Source organism: Myxocyprinus asiaticus, chromosome 28, assembly GCF_019703515.2.
Source record: "Myxocyprinus asiaticus isolate MX2 ecotype Aquarium Trade chromosome 28, UBuf_Myxa_2, whole genome shotgun sequence".
Lineage (NCBI taxonomy): Eukaryota > Metazoa > Chordata > Actinopteri > Cypriniformes > Catostomidae > Myxocyprinus > Myxocyprinus asiaticus.
The window spans coordinates 1,328,824-1,340,000 of record NC_059371.1 but is presented as its reverse complement, the minus strand read 5'-3'; positions in this window follow the sequence as shown (position 1 = coordinate 1,340,000).

The following is an 11,177-nucleotide window of genomic DNA, read 5'->3' as shown; positions in this document are numbered from 1 at the left end:
TCAGGAAAGGGCGGTCCTGCACAGATGCCATATTTTCTGTCCGTCTGCTACAGCAGAGGTGTAGGGAATTCCAACAAGGCCTACATCTCTGCTTTATTGACCTGGTCAAGGCCTATGATACCATCAGTAGCCCTGGGATCTGGGTTGTTCTTCATGCTTTCGGTGTCCCTAACCCTCTACTCGCGATCATTAAGGACCTTCATGATGGTGAGCGGGCCCGGGTAAAACTACGTGGCCAGGAGTCCGAGCCATTCTCTGTACACTTTTTGGGTGCGACAGTGATGTCCTCTTGCTCCCACATTATTTTACATCTATTTTGACCACGTAGTTTGAAGCCTTCAATAGCTGTACCGGAGGAATTTCCATCTGGTACAGATCCAATGGGAGGCTGATCGATGGCCGGGTGCGATCAAGGGATGGCTCCCTATTGCTCAACCATGTTATGTATGCCAATGATCTAGTAATTGCTGCTCACTCGGGAGGAGTTGGGGGTGCTGCTGCTGAACCTGGAGCTTGCCACTAAGAGGTGGCGCCTTAACCATCAGCCCCACCAAAACTAAGCACCTGCCTGGGTATTTTGTACCATCGGACACTCCCCCCCAACTCCCAATTGGTGATAGAGCAGTTGTGGAGAGAGTGGAGAGTTTCCCATACCTGTGCAGTGTGCTCATGACCGGCTCCGTTTTAGCAGCAGAGGTCTCACTCCGAATCAGTCAAGCGGCATTATCTTTTCATCAGTTGCGTAACGCTGTGTGGAAGCTACCTGGTCTGTTGCTCCGCATGAAGCTTCAGGTCTTCTCGACCACGGTCGTTCCCTCCCTTCTCTACGCTTGCGAAACGTGGACCCTGTTAATGGAACATCTTCGCCGGTTAGAAACATTTAGGTTGACCAGCCTATGATCCATCCTGGGTTTAACCAGGCTGGATTGTGTGAGGAGCTCACAAATGCTTGAAAAATCTGGAAATAGTCCCATCGTTGAGCTACTCCGGCAGGTAAGGCTGCGTTGGCTGGGCTATGTAGCCCATATGCCCAGCCACCGCATGCCTAAACGGCTTTTGTTCAGCCGGATTGAGGGGGCTAAACGGGCACAGCACGGGTTGGAGAGGAGATGGAGTGATGTGGTACAGGAGGATCTGGAGCTGAGTGGACTTGCCGCTGCTTGGTACCAGCGGTGTCAAGATCGGCCTCTGGAGGAGGCTTATGAAGGACGCTACTGGGCAGTTGGAGGCAGTCGCCCTCCTGCAACAACTGAGGGCGGAGGAGCAACACTCACAACAACGAGCGGAGCGTCGGGTGTCTAAAGCACAGCAAGTTGGCACAGTAGGGGGCACAGGTGGTCCATCAGCCAGTCGTCTCAGTCAGTCGACTGTGTGGCATCTGGGTCTGCCCCGTGACCTCCTGCCAGTGGGCTTTTGACACTTCACGTGGCCTCAAGGTGCACATAGCCTGGCACAAGCGTCATGGTGATGTCACCGCCACTTAGTGGTGGTGGTGGTGGTTGTTGTTGTGTGTCAACACCGATATACAGAACATGATGTTAGTGATAATTGTGTGTGCTGCAGGGCTCTCCGTTAGTGCTGGATGAGGTGGATGCGTCCTTCAGTCAGGTGACATCACAGGTCCAGAGAGCCCAAGAGATCTTCACAACTGTCCAGATCGACTGCAAGGTACCCAACATCCACATCTTTACGTTGTATTCACTTATACTGTGGTACAGAACTATCATCTCAGGAGGACTGAACCTGTGTTATATCTACTTTAAGACACACAAATGTTCAAGCATCCGCTAATGAATACATGCTTGCTTTATTTGCCATTTTATTCAAATGAATCTATCAGTGACTTTGCTTACATGCTTCATCATTACTGATTGAGGTCTGATTAATAGTTTCATCATGCAGTGCCTTCATTTAACACCAAGACAAGCTGATATTTCAAGATTAAAATCTCAGCTTCAGTTTAAGGCAGCACGCTGAGGTAAGTTTTGGCTCTTATGCTAAAGCGGGCTTTTCTATGTAATGTGATGGTCATTTTTAGGGTGATTCTGTAACTTTGCTCTTATGACATCAGTTTTTAAGTGTACATTTTTAAATCAGTGCAGCAATATATCAGTGCGCATAGTCCCGCGTCCCGCATGTCATGGGCAGTATTTACACATTAACTGGAAACTATCGCAGCTACTTCGGGCTGATTAACTGTATAAATCCATGTAAACATCCAAGTTAAGTGTAAATGCCTTTTGCTCTTCTGTTCGCGTGATTGACAACTGGAGTACGAACAGACAGCATTTCTGCGCTTGCACAACGAGGTGTGCGAGGCGATTGTATGGCGAAGAGAGTAGCTGTGTCCGAAATCTTCACTCATTTACTATTTCCTATATAGTGAATGGCAGTTAGTGCACTATATCTCAGCAGTGAGTGAACGAAATGAGTGAGTGAATTCGGATGCTGACGTATACACCGAGCATCGGAGCTCTAGGTCTGTCACAGAAACAACATCACATATGAACTTTTAAAATACTTGGGCCTTGTTATTCTTAATATATTAATACAATAAATCTTCATTCTGTTTGTCATTTTTAATATATACTGTATGTTAATATAAAGAGTAAACACATTTGATCAAATAAAGAGTACATTTTAAAATGTATCTGTATGTTTTGCCTCTCTATATGTATTTTAATAAAGTAATGATTTTTCAAAAAGTAATTTAATACATTCAGCATGAAAGAAAACATTGCAGGAGTGAAGTAAACTCCCAGCTCGTACGTCTTCCCCGTGGTGGATTGTGGGCAATTAACTGTTGTCGAGTGTACATCAAATGTACACTCGGAATTAGAGTGCATTGTGGGTAATAATGAAAGTAAGGAACGAGTGGCTCACTCAGAATTCAGACAGTCCTACAAAATGGTGGACACTCGAAATGGTGCACTATATAGTGGATAGGGGTGGTTTTTTAGACACAGTGAGTGTTCCACGACCGGGGTTGGTGCCCTACGCAGGCTGCGTACTCTGCATTTAGAGAGCATTCTGCTGTACAGAACTAATGATCTAAATTCTTTTGATACTGAAAACTGTAACTACACTGAAATAAGAATCCACACAGTATTTTAAAAGCTATGGAATAGCGAAAGAAGGCATTAATAAAGCATGATCTTGCTTTGGTTTATATTTTAGCATTATAAATAATGACATTTTCACATTTTCACCATAATAATTACTAGAAAGGTTTCCAAACCTCTCGTCTTATTGACATTCATCCAGACCTGACAAGAGACCTTAAAGGGATAGTTCACCCAAAAATTAAAATTCTCATTATTTACTCACCCTCATGCCACCCCAGATGCGTATGACTTTTCATCTGCTGAACTTAAAGATTTTTTTGAAGAATTTCTCAGCTCTGTAGGTCCATACAATGCAAGTGAATGGGTGGCAACATTTTAAAGCTAAACAAAATCACAAAAGTAATCCATAAGACTCCAGTGATTAAATCAGTACCTTTAGAAGTGATGTAATAATGTGGATGAGAAACAGAGAAACAGATCACCTTCACATTCTTGTCAAAATCAAATCACTTTTATTGTCACACAGCCATATACACAAGTGCAATGGTGTGTGAAATTCTTGGGTGCAGTTCCGATCAACATAGCAGTCGTGACAGTGATGAGGCATATACCAATTCGGCTCGTTCTGTGTAATGTGTCCAAAGACGATCCATTTCAGTCATTGAATAATGTCTATTTTAATATCCATTCTGCTTTTTACAGTCATTTGTTGATCAAAAACAACAAAAGATAAGTATGTAATACTTTTATGTGTGTGAAGTTTTTTTTATTAGTATGTTTCACCGATAAAAGTCACTTACAAAAGTTCTAAAAGAACTCGCGCACACAATGTCCATAGAAATAATCTTCCAGGATTTTTAAGAGGCCAAAAAGTGTCAAAGTGCTCAGTGCAGAAACACAACATTTTCAATTTACATTGTCATCAGTGTCTGAAAGAACAAATAAACATTTAATTCTAATCACTCATAGCACGGATGAAGTAAAGAAGCCATTCGACTCCACTCTCTTTAATATGCGTTCAACTGAAACACTTCTGTGACCCCGTTTCCACCTGGTATTATGATGCGTTATTGGTGAACCAATCACATGTGGTCAGCGCTAAACACAGGTCTAAACGGGGTCTAAAACTTTTTGTGATCGGAACACAAAAACCACATACGAATGTGGTCACAAACTCATATGAACGCATCACATTTGAGGTATAAATGCTAATCCGTCCTGTATGTGTCCCGGCAGCAGAGAAGCTCCACCCCTCACCTGTCAATCAACGCTGTGCTAAAACAAGAGTTTAGACTTTGCCGGTTATGAGCGGTTTTAAAAGGAAATAACCGTCCGATTGAACATTTTTAAAAACCGGATGTACTGTATACACAAGCATCAGAACTTCATGAATCTTATTCAGTGTGTCTGACATCAACATGCAGGGACACTTATGAGAAGCACAAACATCTGCAGCTCAGGTTGATACCACTAATCCACTAAAATAACAGACAATTCTGCTCTAAATGTTGCGTTTGTGCTTAGATTAAATTTCAGCTGAATCTGGGAGAAATAGCACATCGTTTTTTTCCGCACTTTCTTTGTCTTTTCTGGATTTGTTGTGGTTTATTATCATGCAGTAATACACTGACAGTGATTGATGTATGTCGTCATGAAACAGAGTCCCTCCCCTCCAAATCCGATCACAAGTGGTCATGGGATTCGTTTAAACAACCAGGTGTAAACCGTTTTGTCTCACCTGACTACATGTGATCGGCTCACCTTAAACACATCTTAAAGTGACAGTTCTCCTCCCTGCTCAATCGCAACTTCACTAACTTTCACTTTCTCCTTCTGTTTTTGGTGATTCACAGTCATCATGCATATCGCCCCCTACTGGGCAGGGAGGAGAATTTATAGTAAAAATGACTTAAATATTGATATGTTTCTCACCCACACCTGTCATATGTCTGGACACATGGATTTAACCACTGGAGTTGTATGGATTACTTTTATGCTTTCATTATGTGGATTTTGGAGCTTAAAAATTTTGGTCACCATTCACTTGCATTGTATGAACCTACAGAGCTGAAATATTCTTCTAAAAATCTTCATATGTTTTCTGCAGAAGAAAGTCATACACATCTGGGATGGCATGAGGGCGAGTAAATCATGAGAGGATTTAAAATTTTGGGTGCATTTGTTTCTAAATATTTGTTCCCAAAAGTACTAAAATAATCGTTTTTGGAAACTTGAAGGAATCTTAATCAGTTAAAATAGTTAAAATCCTTATGGTTCCCATCCCTAATTGGAAGAGACTTGAGTTGAAGGCTGCAGGTTCAGTTACATATACTGGTGGCTGTAGAAAAGGAAAGTTTGTGAATTATGATTCTACTTTTATCAAGACTGTTCTAAATGTGACAAGACCTTTAATACTAAGGCACATCTGCAGGTCCTGTTCCTGTCTGTTAAATACTTGTTTGCATATTTTCATAACAGGTATTTGGTGTATGTGAAGATTCCTCACACTGAGCCAGTGGAATATGAGTTTTGCTGGGGTCTGCGAGCAGAGAAGGAACTGTCCAAACTGGAGTTTGTTGGAGAGGTTTGTGCAGTTTTTTTTTTTTTTTTTTTTTTTTTTTTTTTTTAAACCTTACAATCAAAAATATAACCAGACACACTGTCTTGCAATTATGACCAAATTATATGCACTGATTCATATTTGATTTTACCATGTTTACTTGACTTAAAAAATGTTTGCATATATTACACACACAAACAAACTTTTGCAGCCTCATACATCAGTTGAACACATTCAAGTAATTGACGTGCAAATAATGCAGCTGTTACTAAATGACAGACCGCTGATGACTGTTAATTATCTTGCATTTCTCAAAGAAGTTACCAATAGAGTGCTAATGACAGAAACTAGCCAAGCTTACACCAAATCCAACATTTGTAATGAATAAGGCTGTTGATTTAATGAGTTAATTGTAATTAATAATTATTTTTAATTCTATATTAATTATATAAGAAATAACATGATTAATGTTTCCTGTAGCTTCACAGTTGATTTAAATATGGCACTGCATGTCTTGATGTTTTTTTGTGATATGATGGTTAATCCCAGCTCTGAGACTATATTTGCATCAGGTGGTCATTTGAACAGAGGCAAAAACTCACAATGTCTCATTACAGAGGACAGCAGAGTAGGCACATTAATATAGAATGGTGATTAAAACGGAACTACCTGTGTATTAAACTGTTTTAATGCATAAATTAGAGTAGTCATTGTGTTAACGATGCGTTATAATCTTCTCAATCACCAACCCAACGCTTGTCAATCTACTGATGATCAATATGGACATTTAATGAATGGAGGGCCCCATTCAATCTAACATCTGCACACCTATGTGGACAGCAACTCCATCTTCTGCTCCTTGAGTGAGTCATATATGATATATGCAGGGGTGTAAAGTAATGAATAACAAATACTTTCGTTACTGTTAAGTAGTTTTCCCAGGAAATGTACTTTAAGTAGTTTTAAAATGGGATAATTTGAGTACATTTTAAGGGCTGTAACTGTACTTTTACTGCGCTATTTTTCCTCCATCTGTGTTACCTACGTCTGGATTTTATTTTTATCCATCAAGGTGATTTGACGGGAGTCACAAGACTCTCGTAGCCAATCAAAATATGCATAGAAAACTTGTACGGCAGCAGTAGATTTGGCTGAATAACTTTAGTAGCTTTAAAAGTATTAATGTAATATAAAACAGTGACATTTTAAAAATATATTTTTTAATATTGTTAGTTTTTTTTTTATATTACTGGCCCCTGATTTGAATCATAAATCACTATGGAAGTAGAGATCATAAATGTATTTATAATTACGCTTAGCCTTTATCAAGTCTAATGCTGGATAGAAAAGTATCAACCTTTTGTAGAGCAATACTTCAGGCAGAATATTCCCATCATCAGTCACAAATACACTTCAGAAAATTGTGCATCATGCATTAGAATGAGAATAAACTATTTCTGGGCTTAAAAGATATAAAAACTCAATGCGGAACATTGCATCTCAAAAGGAATAGAATGTGGCTCCCCATGTACTACTAAATGCCCAATGTGGCCCCTGTACCAAAAAAAAAACTTTGCCTTCCCCTGCTCTATACCCCCTCTATTGTGCTGGACGTGACATGTCAACTGCTAAGTGACAGTCTTTTTCTGCTTTTTAGCAGTCTTTGCATTGTTTTGAACATGTTTTATGCACAACAATAACTTGCTCTGGCATTAAGGGCAATTTAGACAAACTGATTTTAATGTATTTAAGAAACAGTGTATTGGAAATAACTTTTTCATCTGTTCAGTTGGCAGTTAAAAATACCTATAAAATACCTATATTTTTCTTTCTGGCAAACAGCCATAAAAGGGAATGCACATTACGGTATGTGTGCAACATTTTGAAATTGCAGCAAACAATGTTTATTATAAAGGGTCATGGCATTTGAAACCCATTACTCAATTCTCATTACTCATGAGTACTTTTTAAATGAGCTACTCTTTTACTATTGAGTAGTTTTTAGGACAGGTACTTTTATTTGAGTGATTTTTCAGGACTCTTTCCACCCCTGGATATGATCCTGCTGTTCAGTCTTGTTTTGAGGTTCTTCAACAGTTTGGATTTCATCGATATTTTGGATAAATCTGAAAGTCCTCCTTCACCTGTCACATTGCGTTAAGTCCCCAGAACACTTAGGGAGAAGTTTGAAGTTCGAAACAGCCGAATAACAACATATTGTTTGCGAACATTCAGACATCGGTCACACCATTGTGGGAGACGTTTAGAGCAGCATTTAAATATGAGGACACACAAGACTACATGTAAAACACCCAGTGTTGTGGAAGCTACTTTGAAACTGTAGTTTAACAAGCTACTCATATATTAAAGTAGTTAAGCTACACTCAAGCTACCCTTTTTCAAAAGTAGTTGGCTACATTGAAGCTACTTAATGAGGCAACATTTTTGCAATTTTAATATATAACCAATAATATTATTCTTATTTATTATTAACAATTTACACATTAATAAATTTATTAAATACAATAAATGTATTTAATCAAATGCATAGTAACACATTTAATAAATACATTTAATAAGTAACATTAATGCATTTTATAATGGCCAATAAAAAACAAACAAAAATAAAAACCAGAAAAAAAAAGAAAAAAACAAAACATAAATGACATTTAAACACCATTTAAAATTTTTTTTTTTTATTCTACAGGTGTACTTCACACTTTTCAGTCCTCCTGCCCAGGAGTAGCCTACTTCCCTAAAGATCATATTTTTAGGACAATCTCTCCTTGGCCTGACATTTTGTCACTATTTAGCATGGATAATATATGAATAGGGACTCTGACCTCGCCTGTGTTTGTTCATTGTATTTTCTGATATTTTTGCCATTGACACGAAAGTGCCAGCATTACAGGTCACATACAGAGGTTGTGCTACAAATATCTGACAGACTAAGTTGTAAAATTTCCATCATGGTCTATTTTCATCCATCATATTAATTTCAAATATCCCTGATACATAGTAAAGGCTATTTGATGTCTCAATATATTCAAAATTTTCAGTTAAAAGTGACTGCGTAGTAAGCATGAGTCTGATAAAACCAGTGTTCTATTTAATAATTTTGTGGAATGTACTTTTAAAAGTGTACTTACGTTATTGATGTTTCCTGCTGAGAGTGGCAGAACACGTCTGGCGAGAACGAGCAGGTAAGCACGAGAGAGAACGTGTAAATAGCAAGAATAATCACATAAGGACACATGTACACATGAAAACTGATCCACAGTATGAAATATACAGAAAGAATGATAGTGCTAATTGTAGAGATCACATCAACATGAAGACAAAGCCAATTCCTGGACATTTAGAGGCAATTTTGAAATGCCGACCGGACACTTTTTTCCAGGTCCAAAAAGAGAACATGTCTGGGGTGAAAAAATGAGGTGTGATCACCCTGTAATAGATAGTCACATAATAATACATGCCATAATAAATTCTTTATTTTACCAGTCATTTTATTTATTTGACATGAAAATAATAGTTAATTAAATACTAAGAAATGGAGAAAATGTGTCATCAAATAGTTATGCATGATAGGAATTATTTATCTCGCTGCTCCCGATAATGCACAGAAGCGAAATAAACATACTCAGAACAGAAAATGAGTCCCTCAAAAGGCAATAATAACTTATTTTATTTTAAAAGTCTATTAACAACAAAGTGTCTAAAACATTCTTTGTTTCATAGAATTATTGTGTTTTATCATTTTCAGATTTACCCACCCCTGTACTCTTGTAAAAGAAAACAAACTGTGGTTGACCAATAACTGTTGGTGGCTTTTCATAACCATCAGACAGCCTCTTATTATCCAAGTGAGCCGTAATAAGCTGCCTCATAGTAGATGGCAGTAATGCACTATTTTAGTTTGTGATCTGTCGTTACAAAAGAAGAAAGACGCTGTCTGATTGTGAGCTGCCAGTTCGTCAGACGCTTTGCCGGTAGAAGTTTGGATCCTATGCAATAAAGAAGGCTATTAGTTATAACCAGGGCCGTAGCTAGTGGGTCGAAAGTTGGTAATGATTCTAGGGGCCCACAGGTCCAAGGGGGCCCCACAACAGCATGTTTTAATAGGAAAGGGACCCAGAGCAATATAGAGTCAGGGTGGCCAGAATACTTTGCTACGGCTCTGGTTATAACCGTTATAATCTGACCAAAACATGATGTGGCATTTGGTTGCGCTACACCGCTACTTGATGGAAAATGTAGTTCGCTACTGGAAAAGCTACCCCGTTTTAAAAGCAGTTGAGCTTTTAAGCTGAAAAATGTAGTTAAGATTTGAATATCGATTAAAAAAAATATTTTTTTTGTTTTTTACATTACATGCATACAGATACTTGAGTTATACAGATTAATAGGTAAATTGATTTAACAACTGTTTATTAAAACTGTTCATTTAATTGTTATATTCATTTTGAAACATTTTTGAGGCTCGGGCTCCCTTGCATTACGCCACTCATAGTATGTGTCTTCTGTTTTCCAATCTGCATCTGATACATGCAAGTGCATTTTATCTGCACACACTTTATTCCTCCACTGAAATCTGCACTTCCTCAATTTAAAAATGGACGGTCATTCTGGTGGATGACTCACTGACTGACATTTATGCATCTCCTCATTAAATAATTGCTTCTAGATGTGAGATTAAATATTGACTTGATAAAGATATGACTCATAATTGAAAAGAACATGATGTAGGAGTGTAACTGAATAGTTTTTTGTTTATTGACTACTTCATTGGTAAGAAATGTATCAAATGTTAGTCTAGGTTTTTGATGTCTGTTAATTTCTGATTTTAAAAACCCTCTACTGTGTTGAAGTCATTGGTTATTTGGAATAATTTACTTCAATATCAGCATATTAATGTCTGGTTCTGAGGTACAGTGTTTTAGAAAACACCAAATCGAGGCTCGGTTTTCAGTATGAAACATTCCCAAAAAGTTCTGGGAATCAAAAATTGTAATAACGTGTAAAAAGTATTCAACTTTATCATTAACTTTTCATGGTTTTTTTAATGTTGTTGAACCAATGACAAGCCAGGATGATTAAACTTCACAGCTCAGGGTAAAAACATCATGGCTTCACTTGTTTGAGACGTCTGTGAATGTTAAAACCTGTCATCCATTCATCCGTTCCCAAACTGTTGACTCTGCTAGTGTGCTAAACAGCCTTTATCATGATACACTCGTGGTGTGAAATGCTTCTCACGTGAGCACATAAATTACACTAATGCAACTCATAATAAGATTTCAATTGTGTTCAGTACTATTGTTGATTGATGGATGTCTTCTCTAACAGCTTCATGATCAGGATCCTCAGAGCTGGACACAGCAGTTCAGAGAGGCCAGTACTGCTGACAACACCAAGAACATGAACCACTGCAGTACGGTCCTGTTAGACATCTTTCAATAAGTCAGAGCGCAAGTTTACTGAAACCAAAACATGCTTCATTTTAACAGACTGCATATGTGAAAATGCTACTTGTTAAATGTTTGAATTGA